Below are 13,020 nucleotides of genomic sequence, written 5' to 3'. Positions count from 1 at the left end.
CTATTTCACTATTATATTATGAAATATTTTTAATAGAAAATGCTAAACATTTTGTAGGATATATAAAACACTGAAGTTTGAACATTTGCATTTTGCTATCCTTTATTCCCTGCTTTGGAGACCCGGCCACGGTCAATTCCTGTCATTATATGACATTTTATTGCTTATAATCATGGTCACTGAAGAATCAATGACATCCCTGAATTCAGTATCAGTCTACTAGCTCTTAACTCTGTTTAAGTCCTAAGAGAGGAACTAGGAGAAGACTCTGAGTGAAACAAACAAAACACAATCAACAAAACAAACCAAAAACAAGACCAGAAATGAAAAATACCTAACACAAATAGCCAAAAGAAAAAAGGAAACTGTTCAAGAAATTCAGTTTTTGCATAGCTATTCTAATAACCAGTTAAAAAAAATTACATTATTTTATGCTATTCCAATTAATGAATTTGGAGAAAAAAAAGATAATACACCAAATTTATCATTTTTCTTTACATGGTTCTCTCCTACCAGTATGAGTGAATTATTATTTAAGAAAAATATATAAAAGTTTAAAAAAATAAAAATCTTAGAGATTTTGAATTTTCATGTACTTTTGCATTGCCTTCTTATATAGGATATTTAGAAAACTAAGCCCCAGAAACGTTAAATTTTTGATGATTTCTTTACAAGAGTTGTAAGTCCTTACTATTCTATATAAGGATGTGTTAAGAAAACTATCACCACTGATGACTTTGTAATATTGCTAAATACATTTTGTTTTTTTTATAGCAATATAATGGTAGCATTAGGAATTCAATGCCGTTTACATCATCTTTGCATAGGGGAAAAAAACGGATGTAAACTGCAAACAAATTCTCGGGGGCTCTGTGTGTGTGTGTGTGTGTGTGTGTGTGTGTGTAACAGTATTACCAAATAAAGATTTTAGTCCATGCATGGTATAAATGAAAGGAAGAAATTGGCCAGGTATGATGTGTAGGGTCAATTAGTCTTCCTAACTATGAAGACGTTTGTAGACAATTCCAATAATATTAAAACTTTAGATGTTAGAAAAAGTGCAGTACTAAAGACATAAAAGTTGATACTCCTGAAGCAATGTACAATTTAGCCTTCATTGGGAAGACAAGAATATTGTTGTGCAGTGGACTGGAGGGAACTTGAATTAGCTCAGTCAATTAAGTCATGATTAATTTATGTTAGATCCTGCTCTCCTGAGTCTATAAAAGCCAAGACTTTCGTTAACTGGCAGTATTTAGTTTAATAAAAGTAAAGTCTTTAAAAATGAATTCGAGAGAGAGAGAAAAAAAATCTACTGACACAATCAATAGACAGCAAGATTCCCATTTTAATTTGTGTCAATGGAAGTTAAAATAAATTTAGAAACTAATAAGAACAGGGTTGCTCTCTTCAAATGGATAACCAAATTTCCCAGATAGTTATTAGCATGGCTTATACAGCAGCTCTGTGTGGACGTGTGACAAATCTTAAATATGCACAAGAGCAAAGGCTTTTCTTTGTAGCAGTTCCTGCCACTGGTGATAGTTCATGTTCTCTCAGGGTCTAACAAGAAACATTCAATTGCTAGTACCTTCAGTCAAAACTGATTCTACAGGGGCTGCACGTAGACTGATTATTCTAATTATCCATCTGAACATAATGCATGAGCCTAATGTGCTTTTGTGTATTTAGGGTATATTGAGAAAGAGTATATGTGGTTATAAACCTATGTGGGTTCCTAAGCCACAGAGAAAATAGTAGAATTCAATCTGTTCAAGGGAAAAACCAAAAATGCATCTTAAGGGAAAAGTCTAAGTTCCATTCACACAGCAGATCAGACAGTCTAAATATTGTGTGAAAATCTGATTGAAGACAGGATTAACAACTGGGAAAGATCTTTCTTTACAAGAAACCACAGAGGGAAGTACACACCTGTAGCAATATCTTCTTGGCCCATGAAGAAAAATTATGTAACTGATTTGACTCACCTCATTTTTCTGAAACATTTGAATAAACCCTGCCTAGGTAATCTGAGTTCTAGAAAAGTCGTGAATAATGTCATCATAGGGGACTGACATTGATAGAGCAATTATCGTATGTGAAGCAATGAATGTATTATCCAGGTCCAAATATTATGCTCTCTACAACACCATGTATGGATATTGCTAGACGAAATAACAAAGCTGTTGAGAACTTAGGATGTGAAGTCTAGCTGCCTCAGTTTCAATTCCAGTTCTGTCGTCTACTAGTAGTGCAGTCTTGAACAATTTATTTAACCTCTTTGACCTCAACATTTCCATATGAGGGATAAAAATAGTGTCTACTTATAAGTTATCATGAGGATGAAACAAAATATGTATATCACAACCATAGCACTTTGCCTGACAAGCAGTAGAAACTCAGGAAATGTATCTAATTTTTATTTGTTGTTTTACTGTCAGTTACCAACTTATTTACAGAGTATAAAAAGTGATATCTGTGGGGGGGGAGCTTTATTAGTTTCTGGCTAGAACACACAGTTCCATGGTTCTAAGCCCTCTATTTTGTGCTCAAAAAATAAAAAGGACATGATGGGATGAATTAGAATCATTTGTTTACCTACTAGTGATCTTCCAGCATCATTTTTAATATGTCAACATAATCCTTGTATATGTATTATAAGTTTTAAAATCACAGTATGTCATGTAAAACCTCAAAGTCATAACATCTAATTTGCTTTTTACATATTTAAACTTCTATTTATGTAAGTATAAACATAAATGTATTTATTTATACTTATTTATACTATCGATTTTTAACGGAGAGAGGAGACAATCATACTTGAGTTTTTTCCTCAAACTTAATATTTTTTTCTGCAGGCTAAGGGCATCATGTCAGAGATGAAGTAGCTGTTCCAAAAATGACAATGAGAAAGATACACTCACTGTGATAGTAAATGTCTAAGTGCTCACATTATCCTTCATGAACCACATGCCTCAAGTAGTGATCAAGTACAGACATCCGTCCTTCTCACAGGCAGTGTGGCATAAAGTAAGGACTCCCATCTTTGTGACATGCCATGTTTCATTGCCAGCAGGAGAGAATTTTTTTCTTGTTGTTGCCAAGTCAGTCAGTAGATAATGATATAGTAGCTCAAATGTGTCATTTCTCAGGAGTAAATATCCTAGTTTCAATTGGTCTAGCAAATCAACAGTGCCTTGTTCACATTGAAGCATTAACTGTACAATGGAAAGAACGTGTTGTTGACAACAATGGCACTTGTATCAGGATCTTGAAAACAAAACCCAAAGAGAAGGGTATGATACGTGTTCTGTTCTCTGCAGTGGAGATGATGATGCCTTTGTGTAATGATAGACTGATGTCTCTGAAGAGGAAAATAACAAAAATGAACTGCTTTCTAGGTCTGACAAAGGATAGATCACTAGAAATGTATTTTAAGAATTGGTTAGAAAAAAAAACTATGGAGACCTCGTATATCTGCACAAAAGTCAGGTGCCCTTTTGAAAATTGGGGAAAATGGTAAAAACAATTATTGTCCCATGTGCCTAATTGTTACCCCAAACCTTCATTTTCTTATAAAGGAATACCTGTGCATTGTAAACTACTCAGAAAATACAGATGAACAAAAAAAGGATCATTTAAGTAATCTGTTATCCCACTACCTACTTTTGCACCAGCACAGCACATTTTATACAAAGAAACTACTGTGAGCTTTCTAAATTGTGACTCTACTCAGAGCTCCCTAATGGCTCCGGGGCACACCTAAAATAAAGTTTAAATGTCCATGCTAACACAGCCCAGAAAGACCTGGTCTTAGGCATTCTCGCTTCCTCCCAAATTTCCCATCATTCTACCACTAGCTCCTTTTGCTCCAGCCAAGAATTGAACAGAGATTTTTCAAACATGTCAAGCACATTCCTAGCATGGGGCACTTTGGCTGCTTCTTGATTGGAATATTCGTCACCCAGATACAGTCTTTGCTGCATATTCATTCAGATCTCTGCTCAGACACTGCCCCCTGAGGGGCCCTCCCTGACAACCCACCCAAAGCAACACCCCTCCCATGACACCCTGTCACTTCATAACTACTGCACCACTTACCAACTTTGTATTCCTGTTCATTTGTTGATTTCCATGTTGTATAAATCCACTAACATGTAAACTGCTTTAGGATGAGAACTTGATCTGTTTTGTTTATCACATGCATCCCCAGTGCTGTTGATCAGTTAGATAGAACTTGATCAGTTCTATAGGTCAAGAACTGATCAAGTTCTTGACCTATAGTATGCCTCGAACAGTATTTGTCAAATAAATGAATTCCCAAGGTTAACGTTTTGGTTATTAAAGTAAAAAAATAAGGTGTTATAAGGTGTTAGAGTTCTTATTTGTGTCAGTCATTCTTCTAAATGCTTTATGTGTGTAAACTTAATTAATCCTCCCAACACTCAAATAAGAAAGGTATTATTCCCCCCCACCTTATGAATGATGTGCTGGCAGCATGGAGCCTGCTTAGGATTCTCTCTCCGCCCCTCTCCTGCTTGCTCGCTCTCTCTCTAAACATAAGTTAATAAACTTTTTTTAAAAGAAAAAAACAAATATATTGATGGATAGGTCAGCCAGTGGCAAAACTATTCTTTCTCATCTAATTTCATGGAAGATTTCTATGTAATCTGTCCCACTGCTGAAGGACATTTTGATAAGAGGAATATACATTTTTTTTTAAATAAGAGAAATAATTTGGAGCAGAAATTCAATTGAAATTTTCCAAGAACTGAGCTTTGAATAACTTTAAGAATTGCAGAACTCTTCGTATCCACAGTGATATAAAGAAGTCAGCAAGACATAAATCAATACAACACTGACTGTCATGGGTCAGTGGAGCAGCCTGGAGAAAGAGACAGAATCAGATGACAAAAGAAGAGGACATATAAAACAGAACAAGAACAGAATCTTTTGAGAGGCTCTCTTGAAGAAAGGTATCTCCAGTTTCTAGAGAAAAGGGATAAAGTCAAACTGGAAAAACTATCGAAAATAGGTGACTATACTGCACTGTGGATAAACATTTTTAAAATAACCTTTTGATAAAATACAGGCCATTTGTTCCAAGAGTAATTTAACTCTTCTCAATAAATAATAACATTTTATTAAGTCTCATATTAAAAGAGCCCCTTTAGATTGTAAGACTATATCTAATCGGCACTAGAATAAATCATGTTGGTTCCAGGTTGGCTAGTAGAGCAGAGTTTCAGCTCTTTTCAAATGTCACTATTGGGACACCTGGGTGGCTCTGTTGGTTGAGTTTCCAGCTTCAGCTCAGGTCATGATTTCACGGTTAGTGAGTTCAAGCCCTGCAATGGACTCTGTGCTGACAGCTCAGAGACCTGGAGCCTGCTTTGGATTCTGTGTCTCCCTCCCTCTCTGCCCCTTTCTCCACTTACATTCTGTCTCTCTGTCTCTCACAAAAAATAAACATATTTGCCTTATATCAAAGAGTGTCATGCTATTTGTATTGATGCGTTTGTGATGAATGATTCAGGCAACTTCAGAGGAAACAATTCATTATTTTCATAGCAAAGTGGAGAAATAAACACTATCCCTCTCCATGTCTGTCCATAAACCCTGAACACAAAGTTCAGGTACACAAAATGTACCTTCTGCATCTGTGAGCAAAGCATCTTTTCCTGTGCCTCAGTAAGACATTACTCCAGTAAGAGATTATTATTCCAACCAGTAATAATTATTTGATTTCGGGTTACAATTGGTAAACTTGGTTTTCCTTATCTTCCTAACCAGCCCTTAATTTCTACTGATGACTTCTGCTCCTCTTCCCAATTTTGGAGTAGAAAATAGAATTTTCTCTTCTAAAACCATACCATAGCTGAACTCATCCAGCCCCATGGCTTTATATAGTATGCGTACACTAACAAACTAGAAAAGTAGATCTGGAATTCATCTCTTCCTTGGGTGACCATTTCATAAATGCAGCCACATGCAGCATATCCTTTTGAATGTCCAAAGGACAACTCAAATTTAACAAGTTCAAAATAGAACTCTCGAATTGTTCCTCTGTTCCCTGAAGTGTCTGTATTTCAGAAACTGGGCAGCAAAACCCACTCTGTGATTCTGCTCTAAAACTGTGGAATCATTCTTAACTCTGGTCTTTCCCTCATCTACTCACCCACTACCATATTTATCAGCAAATTTTATCATCTCCGTAATGAAAATATATCAAAATCAAATTCAGAACGCAATCACTTCTCACATCTGCTACCACATTGGTCCAAACAGCATCTTCTCTTTTGTGGACTACTGGGACAATCACCTAGCTTGATTTACTGTTTTTACCCTTGCTCCAAATCCACTCTGTTTTCATACTGCACCTACAGTGGTGTGTTTAAAATGCAGATCTGACCATTTCACTCTCCTGATCAAAGTTACCTCAACTGCATTTAGAATGAAATCCATTTTTCTTCCTATTGCTCTGATCCCTGACCATAAGTTTGGAACTCTTCAATTCTTCTGCTCTAGTCTTACTGTCTTCTTCGTGGTATTGCCAAGCCAGGAACAATCTCAACTTAACAGCCTTTTCCCTTTGGTCACCATTACTCAAAGCCTTTTTCCCAAATTGCATCACGTTCCCACATATACACAAATGTTCACAGAACCTACTTTTAGTGAATTCAGGCCCTGCTCAACTGTCACTCTCTCAGAGAGGTCTTCACTGTTCACACCACTGTTCACACACATCTCCCATTATTGTAGATCTTTTTGTGACATTTTATTCATCTTCCTAGTCTATTGCATCAGTATCTGTTCATTTACGTATTGTCTGTCCTCCTCACTAGAACATAAACTCTGTAAGATCAGGGATATCACTGGTTTAGTTCCTCAATATCCAAAGTGTCTACACTCCCAGTGTCTAGAGTGGTACACAGCACACAGCAAGTGTTATACAAGTATTTTGGATGAATTATTCAAAGTTGTCCCCTAACATTGCCTTATTTTGCACTGGACATGGAACTATTAAAACATATGGGAAAACTAATGCAAAAATTATCAAATGACTTTTAATTTTTTTTAATGTTTATTTATTGTTGAGACAGGGAGAGACAGAGCATGAGCAGGAGAGGGGCAGAGACAGAGGGAGACACAGAATCTGAAACAGGCTCTGTGGCTCTGAGCTGTCAGCACAGAGCTTGATGTGGAGCTCGAACCCACAAACGATGAGATCATGACCTGAGCCAAAGTCAGACACCGAACCTAGCCACCCAGGTGCCCGTCAAAATGACTTTTAAGAAATCGGTAGATATAAATGTATAGCAACACTATCAATATCTGGGTATTAATTTTATTTACTGTCACTTCACTGAATTTGTTTCTTCTAGTAGTTTTGTGGTATAGTCTCCAGGATTTTCTACATATAGTATTGTGTAGTCTACATATAGTGACAGTTTGGCCATAGCAACATTTTTCTAGATAGATGTCCTAGGACAGGGGAAACAAAAACAAAAATAAACTATTGGGGGCGCCTGGGTGGCTTAGTCGGTTAAGCGTCCGACTTTCACTTAGGTCATGATCTCGCGGTTCGTGGGTTCGAGCCCCGCGTCGGGCTCTGTGCTGACAGCCAGCTCAGAGCCTGGAGCCTGTTTCAGATTCTGTATCTCCCTCTCCCTCTGACCCTCCCCAGCTCACGCTGTCTGTCTCCTAGAAATAAATAAAACATTAAAAAAAATCATTTAAAAAAGAATAGAAAGCTTCTGTACAGCAAAGTAAACCATCAACAAAACAAAAAGACAGCCTCCTGAATGGGAGAAGATATTTGCAAATGATATGTCCAATAAGGAGTTAATATACAAAATATGTAAAGAACTTATATAACACATCTAAAAATAAACAATCTGATTTTAAAATGCACAGAAGACCTGAATAGACATTTTTCCAAAGAAGCCATACAGATGGCCAACACACCTGAAAAAATGCCCAATATTACTAATTATCACAGAAATACAAATCAATACCACGATGACATATCACCTTAGACCAGTTAGAATGGCTAAAATCAAAATGACAGGAACTAACAAGGGTTGCCAAGAATGTGGAAAAAAAGAACTCTTATGCTCTATTATTGGGAATGTAAATTGATATAGCCACTGTGGTATAGTATGGAGGTTCCTCAAAAAATTAATAATAGAAATATCATGTGCTCCAATAATACCACTACAGGGTATTTACCCAAAGAAACTGAAACACTAATTTGAAAAGATATATGCACCCTTATTGCAGCCATATCTTGGAGAGGCAAGATTTTATTTTGGCTAGCCATTTACAATTGGTAACATAAATCTAAATGTCCATCAATAGATGAATGGATACAGAAAATGTGGTGTATATAGACAATGGAACTACGCATCCATAAAAAAGGTTGAGATTGGGGTGCCTGGGTGGCTTAGTCGGTTAAGCATCCGACTTTCGCTTAGGTCATGATCTCACAGTTCGTGGGTTTGAGTCCCGGGTCGGGCTCTGTGCTGACTGCCAGCTCGGAGCCTGGAGCCTGTTTCAGAGTCTGTGTCTCCCTCTCTCTCTGACCCTTCCCTGCTCATGCTGTCCCTCTCTCTCTCCCCTAGAAATAAATAAAAACATTTAAAAAACATTAAAAAAAAAAAAGGTTGAGATTATGCCATTTGAAAAACACAGATGGTTCTGGAGAGTATTATGCTAAGTGAAATTAGTTAAACTGAAGAAGACAAATACTATATGATTCCACTCCTAAATGGAATCTTTAAAAGAACGAATAAACAAACAAAAGGCAAAATCAGACCTATAAATACAGACAACAAACTGATGGTTGCCAGAGGGCAGAGGATGAAGGGTTAGACAAAAATGTGTGAAGGGGAGAGGGATGCACAAATTTCAAGTTATGGAATGAGTAAGTCACGGGCACAGAAGACACAGCGTAAGGAATACACTTAATGATATTGTAATAGCAATGTAATGGAACAGATGGTAGCCACACTTGTGGTGACATTAGCAGAATGTATAAACTTGTCACATCACCTAGTTGTACCCTGCAACTAATGTAACATTGCATATCAGGTATCATAAATAAAGGAATAATAATAAATGGGGGGAAATTGGTTTATATAAAAGGAGGTATCTGACACTTATATTTCCTGTAAATAAATCCACTGAAAAAGGGCAGATGAAGTCATTAAACCAAAATCTGAAACAGATCACAGTTTGTTAATCCACTACCACCATTACACTCAAAATATTTTTGTGTAAAAAAAGTCATCATTTCCTCTGTAGATTATTGAATAAAGACTACTTCCAATATGTGATTGCTTAAATTATATTCTAAATTCTATTTTTTCTGTATTTTTTGTGTCCCCCCTTTTTTTTTTTTTTTTTACTGTATACCACACTGTATTGATTAATGGCAAATCTTGGACATGTGCCTAGAACCCTCTAGATGTATATTCCAGTTTATGGTATAGATTTGATTGAGAGAATTCTCCCTCTCCTGGATCAATTCTAAAACAGATTTAAAAATAATTTAAGAGGGNAAAAAAATTTTTTTAAATAAAAATAAAAATAATTTAAGAGATAAAATAAAAAAGATTTCTCAGTACAAATGACTCTTTTTAAAAAAATTCTAAAACTCCATTTAAAATCAGTATTTGTTGACAATAAAAATGTTCTTTTAAATTATGCTCTTTTTAAGGTTTAAGAATACTCAAGGATTTAAAAAATATTTTAAAAAGTCTAACTTAACGGTTCAGTTTGTTTTTCCTCCGGACTTTATGTACTTATTTTTTTTCCTCTCCATTAAGGGAAAGTCAACAGTTTCAAAGATCATAATGTTTATAATTGATCACATGTATTTTTTTTAGGATTTTTTTATTCCAATTTCTAGTTGCCTGGATGTTTTAGGTAGATAATCTTTTTTCTTTATGAATGAGTTATCAGCACTATATTATTTTTAACTGAAATATTTTCTGAGGACTATTTTTTGGTAACATTATCTCTAAAATTTACCTGAATTTGATTTTTCTCTGAATTTACAGGACACATTATATATATGGCTAAAGACTAAAGATGTGGCAACTGCTCTCTTTCTTCCCAAGCTAGAGCCTGTATCATAACACAGAGCCAATCTAAATGAGATTTAAAAGTTTATGCCCAAGGGAAGAGTCCTCTATTAACTATCAATGTACACAATTAAACCTAAAGCACAGTCACAGTGTTTTAATCAGGAAAGCTAAGAGTCATTTCTGTCCTGTGGGGTAATAAATGAAGGCAAAAGCAATTGAACATGTTTTCTGATGTGTTAAGTGATATATGGGCTCTCCTGAGTCACCAAATTGGAAGGGCCACATGCTTAATCAACACTGCACTGCCATATTGGGGGAGAGGTGATAAATTTCCCAGATGTTACATTCACAGGGGTCAGGGTAAAATAGACTTGATCAACCACCTCAGTAATTAAAAGGATGTGTTTAAATGCCTATTATCAAATGCTTTACTATAAAAGAGAATGAATTTTTTATTCTCAGTCATTCACCGTAAGTGCATTTAATAATACTATTAACCACAATGGTCAAAGCTGGCCACTGACTAATATGTACTGGCAAATATCTTGACAGTTAGGGTGGAAAATCAGGTCCTGGGAGACCAGTTAATGCATTTCTTTCCAGAATTTTCAGGGCTGATTAGAACAAAACCACATCCAGAGAACCATTAAGTCTGCACTCAGAAGATAAATTGCTATTCCTATAGGCTTTTCTTCTTCAAGGATAAAGCCATGTACTCTCTGCCTAGGAACATTGTTTCTTTTGCACACCATATCAGTGCAAAAGAACAAAAGGAATTCTCAGACAAAACTTAGTCACCTTCCATTTCACGGTGTATGCCACAACTTATTATGTTTGTATATGTGTTAGAATGGGCAAGTGATATTTTTAGAATTAAAAGTTTGATGCCCATTTTCTGATAAAAATATTTTCTGTTCTGAAATTTCAGTAATTGTTTAAAATGTGCAAAGCATGGATGTTGAATTAAATAGCATATATGGAATTTACGTATCAATGGAAAGAACAGAGTTTCCTCAGTCTTTCTAATTCAACAAATTTAAATTTTTCCTCTGTTTCCATCATCTCTATTCACTGCCTTCAGACCTACAATTGTAATGTTGCTATGGGTTTGGTTGGTTTTGGTTTAGGTAGAAAAGAATGGGGGTCTTGGAAGATGGCCATTTCCCTTATTTCCATAAATCTTTAGGAATAGAGAAGAAATCCCTCTGTTTTTCTGCATCCTCATTATTGGCCCAAAATATCCACTCAAAAGTAAACCTAATATGGAGCGCCTGGGTGGCTCAGTCAGTTCAAGCATCCAATTCTTGATTTCAGCTCAGGTCATGATCTCACAGTTTGTGGGTTTGAGCCCTACATCTAGCTCCATGCCATGTAAAGCCCACTTGGGATTCTCTCTCTCCCTCCCTCTCTGTCCCTTCTCCACTGGTGGTCTCAAAATAATAAATAAACTTTATTAAAAAAGAAAAGATGTAAGCATAAGGAAAGGAAAGAAAGAGGTATCTCCTTTACATCCCCTGCAATATTATGGGCATCCCATTCTTTTTTTATTTTATGTTATTTTTTTTTACNGCATTTCCGTATCCCTTGGGTAAATTCCCAGCAGTGCTATTGCTGAGTCATAGGGGAGTTCTATTGTCATATTCCTGAGGAACCTCCACACTGTTTTCCAGAGGGGCTGCACCAGTTTACATTCCCACCAAAGTGTAGGAGGGTGCTATGGGCATCCCATTCTACTCTAAAGCTGTGCTTTATCAACCACCATTTAGGTTGAACTGCAACTCTAAGAATGGTATTAAAAATCAGGGTTACACTTTACTGATGTTCACAATGTAAATTATTCCTGCAGCAAATTAGTTTGAATATGTTATTTTAAATATTCCCATCTACCGCTCTCACCTGGCCTCTTCTGTCACTGTCTCACATGAGTAAGCCCAATACTTTGAGCCTCAGTTGGCTCAATAGTAAAATGAAAATGAAAATTATACCCATTTCATCTCCTTTCATATGCTATTCTTAATATGATAATTAACAATAAATTAATGAATGTTCCATGTAAAAAATATATAGATGAGTGAATACAAAGTATTAAAAAACTTTCTTTCCACCCCACCATTCTCTCTTGAAAACTCAACTCCTCTGAATTATCTTCTGTTAAATACCATCTATTCTAAAAGAAAAAAAAAAAAAGAAAAAAAAGAAAAAGAAAAAAGAAAGCCATGGTTGGGTCACAGACAATGGAAAAATATGTAGCATAGGACATCTTGGAGTAATATTTTAGGATAAAATATTACATTTGCATTTAGTTAATGGTTCATATTTTAACACACTGATCAGTTACTTAGATATTTTTTCCAATATACTGCCTGCTTTATTGGTTATCTATTTTTAAAATTTACATACAATAGGTTCCACTTCAAGATGGTACCATATGAGAATCCTGATCTCCATTTAGCCCACAGACACACTGAATCTATAGCAACATATGGAATAATTTCCTCTGAAAAACAAAAGGTAGCTCAGCAACTCCTGTACATTTGGCAAACAAACAAAAAAGCCTATATCAAAGTGGGTAGGAGAGACTAAGACACAATCTCACCATAAACTCACCCCCCAGAATGACAACTCATAATCAAAAGAAAACTCATACACCTGAGCTTCTCCCTGAGGAACAAATTGTTTAAACCCACATCTGGCACCTCAACTTTTTTTAATGTTTTCTTTTTTTAAATTGTTTAAATTTTTATTTTTGAGAGAGAGAGAGAGAGAGACAGAGTGTGAGCATGGGGAGGGGAGNCCCCCAGAATGACAACTCATAATCAAAAGAAAACTCATACACCTGAGCTTCTCCCTGAGGAACAAATTGTTTAAACCCACATCTGGCACCTCAACTTTTTTTAATGTTTTCTTTTTTTAAATTGTTTAAATTTTT

Source organism: Crocuta crocuta, unplaced genomic scaffold, assembly GCF_008692635.1.
Source record: "Crocuta crocuta isolate KB4526 unplaced genomic scaffold, BGI_CrCroc_1.0 scaffold163, whole genome shotgun sequence".
Lineage (NCBI taxonomy): Eukaryota > Metazoa > Chordata > Mammalia > Carnivora > Hyaenidae > Crocuta > Crocuta crocuta.
Note: the sequence above shows the minus strand (reverse complement) of the source record.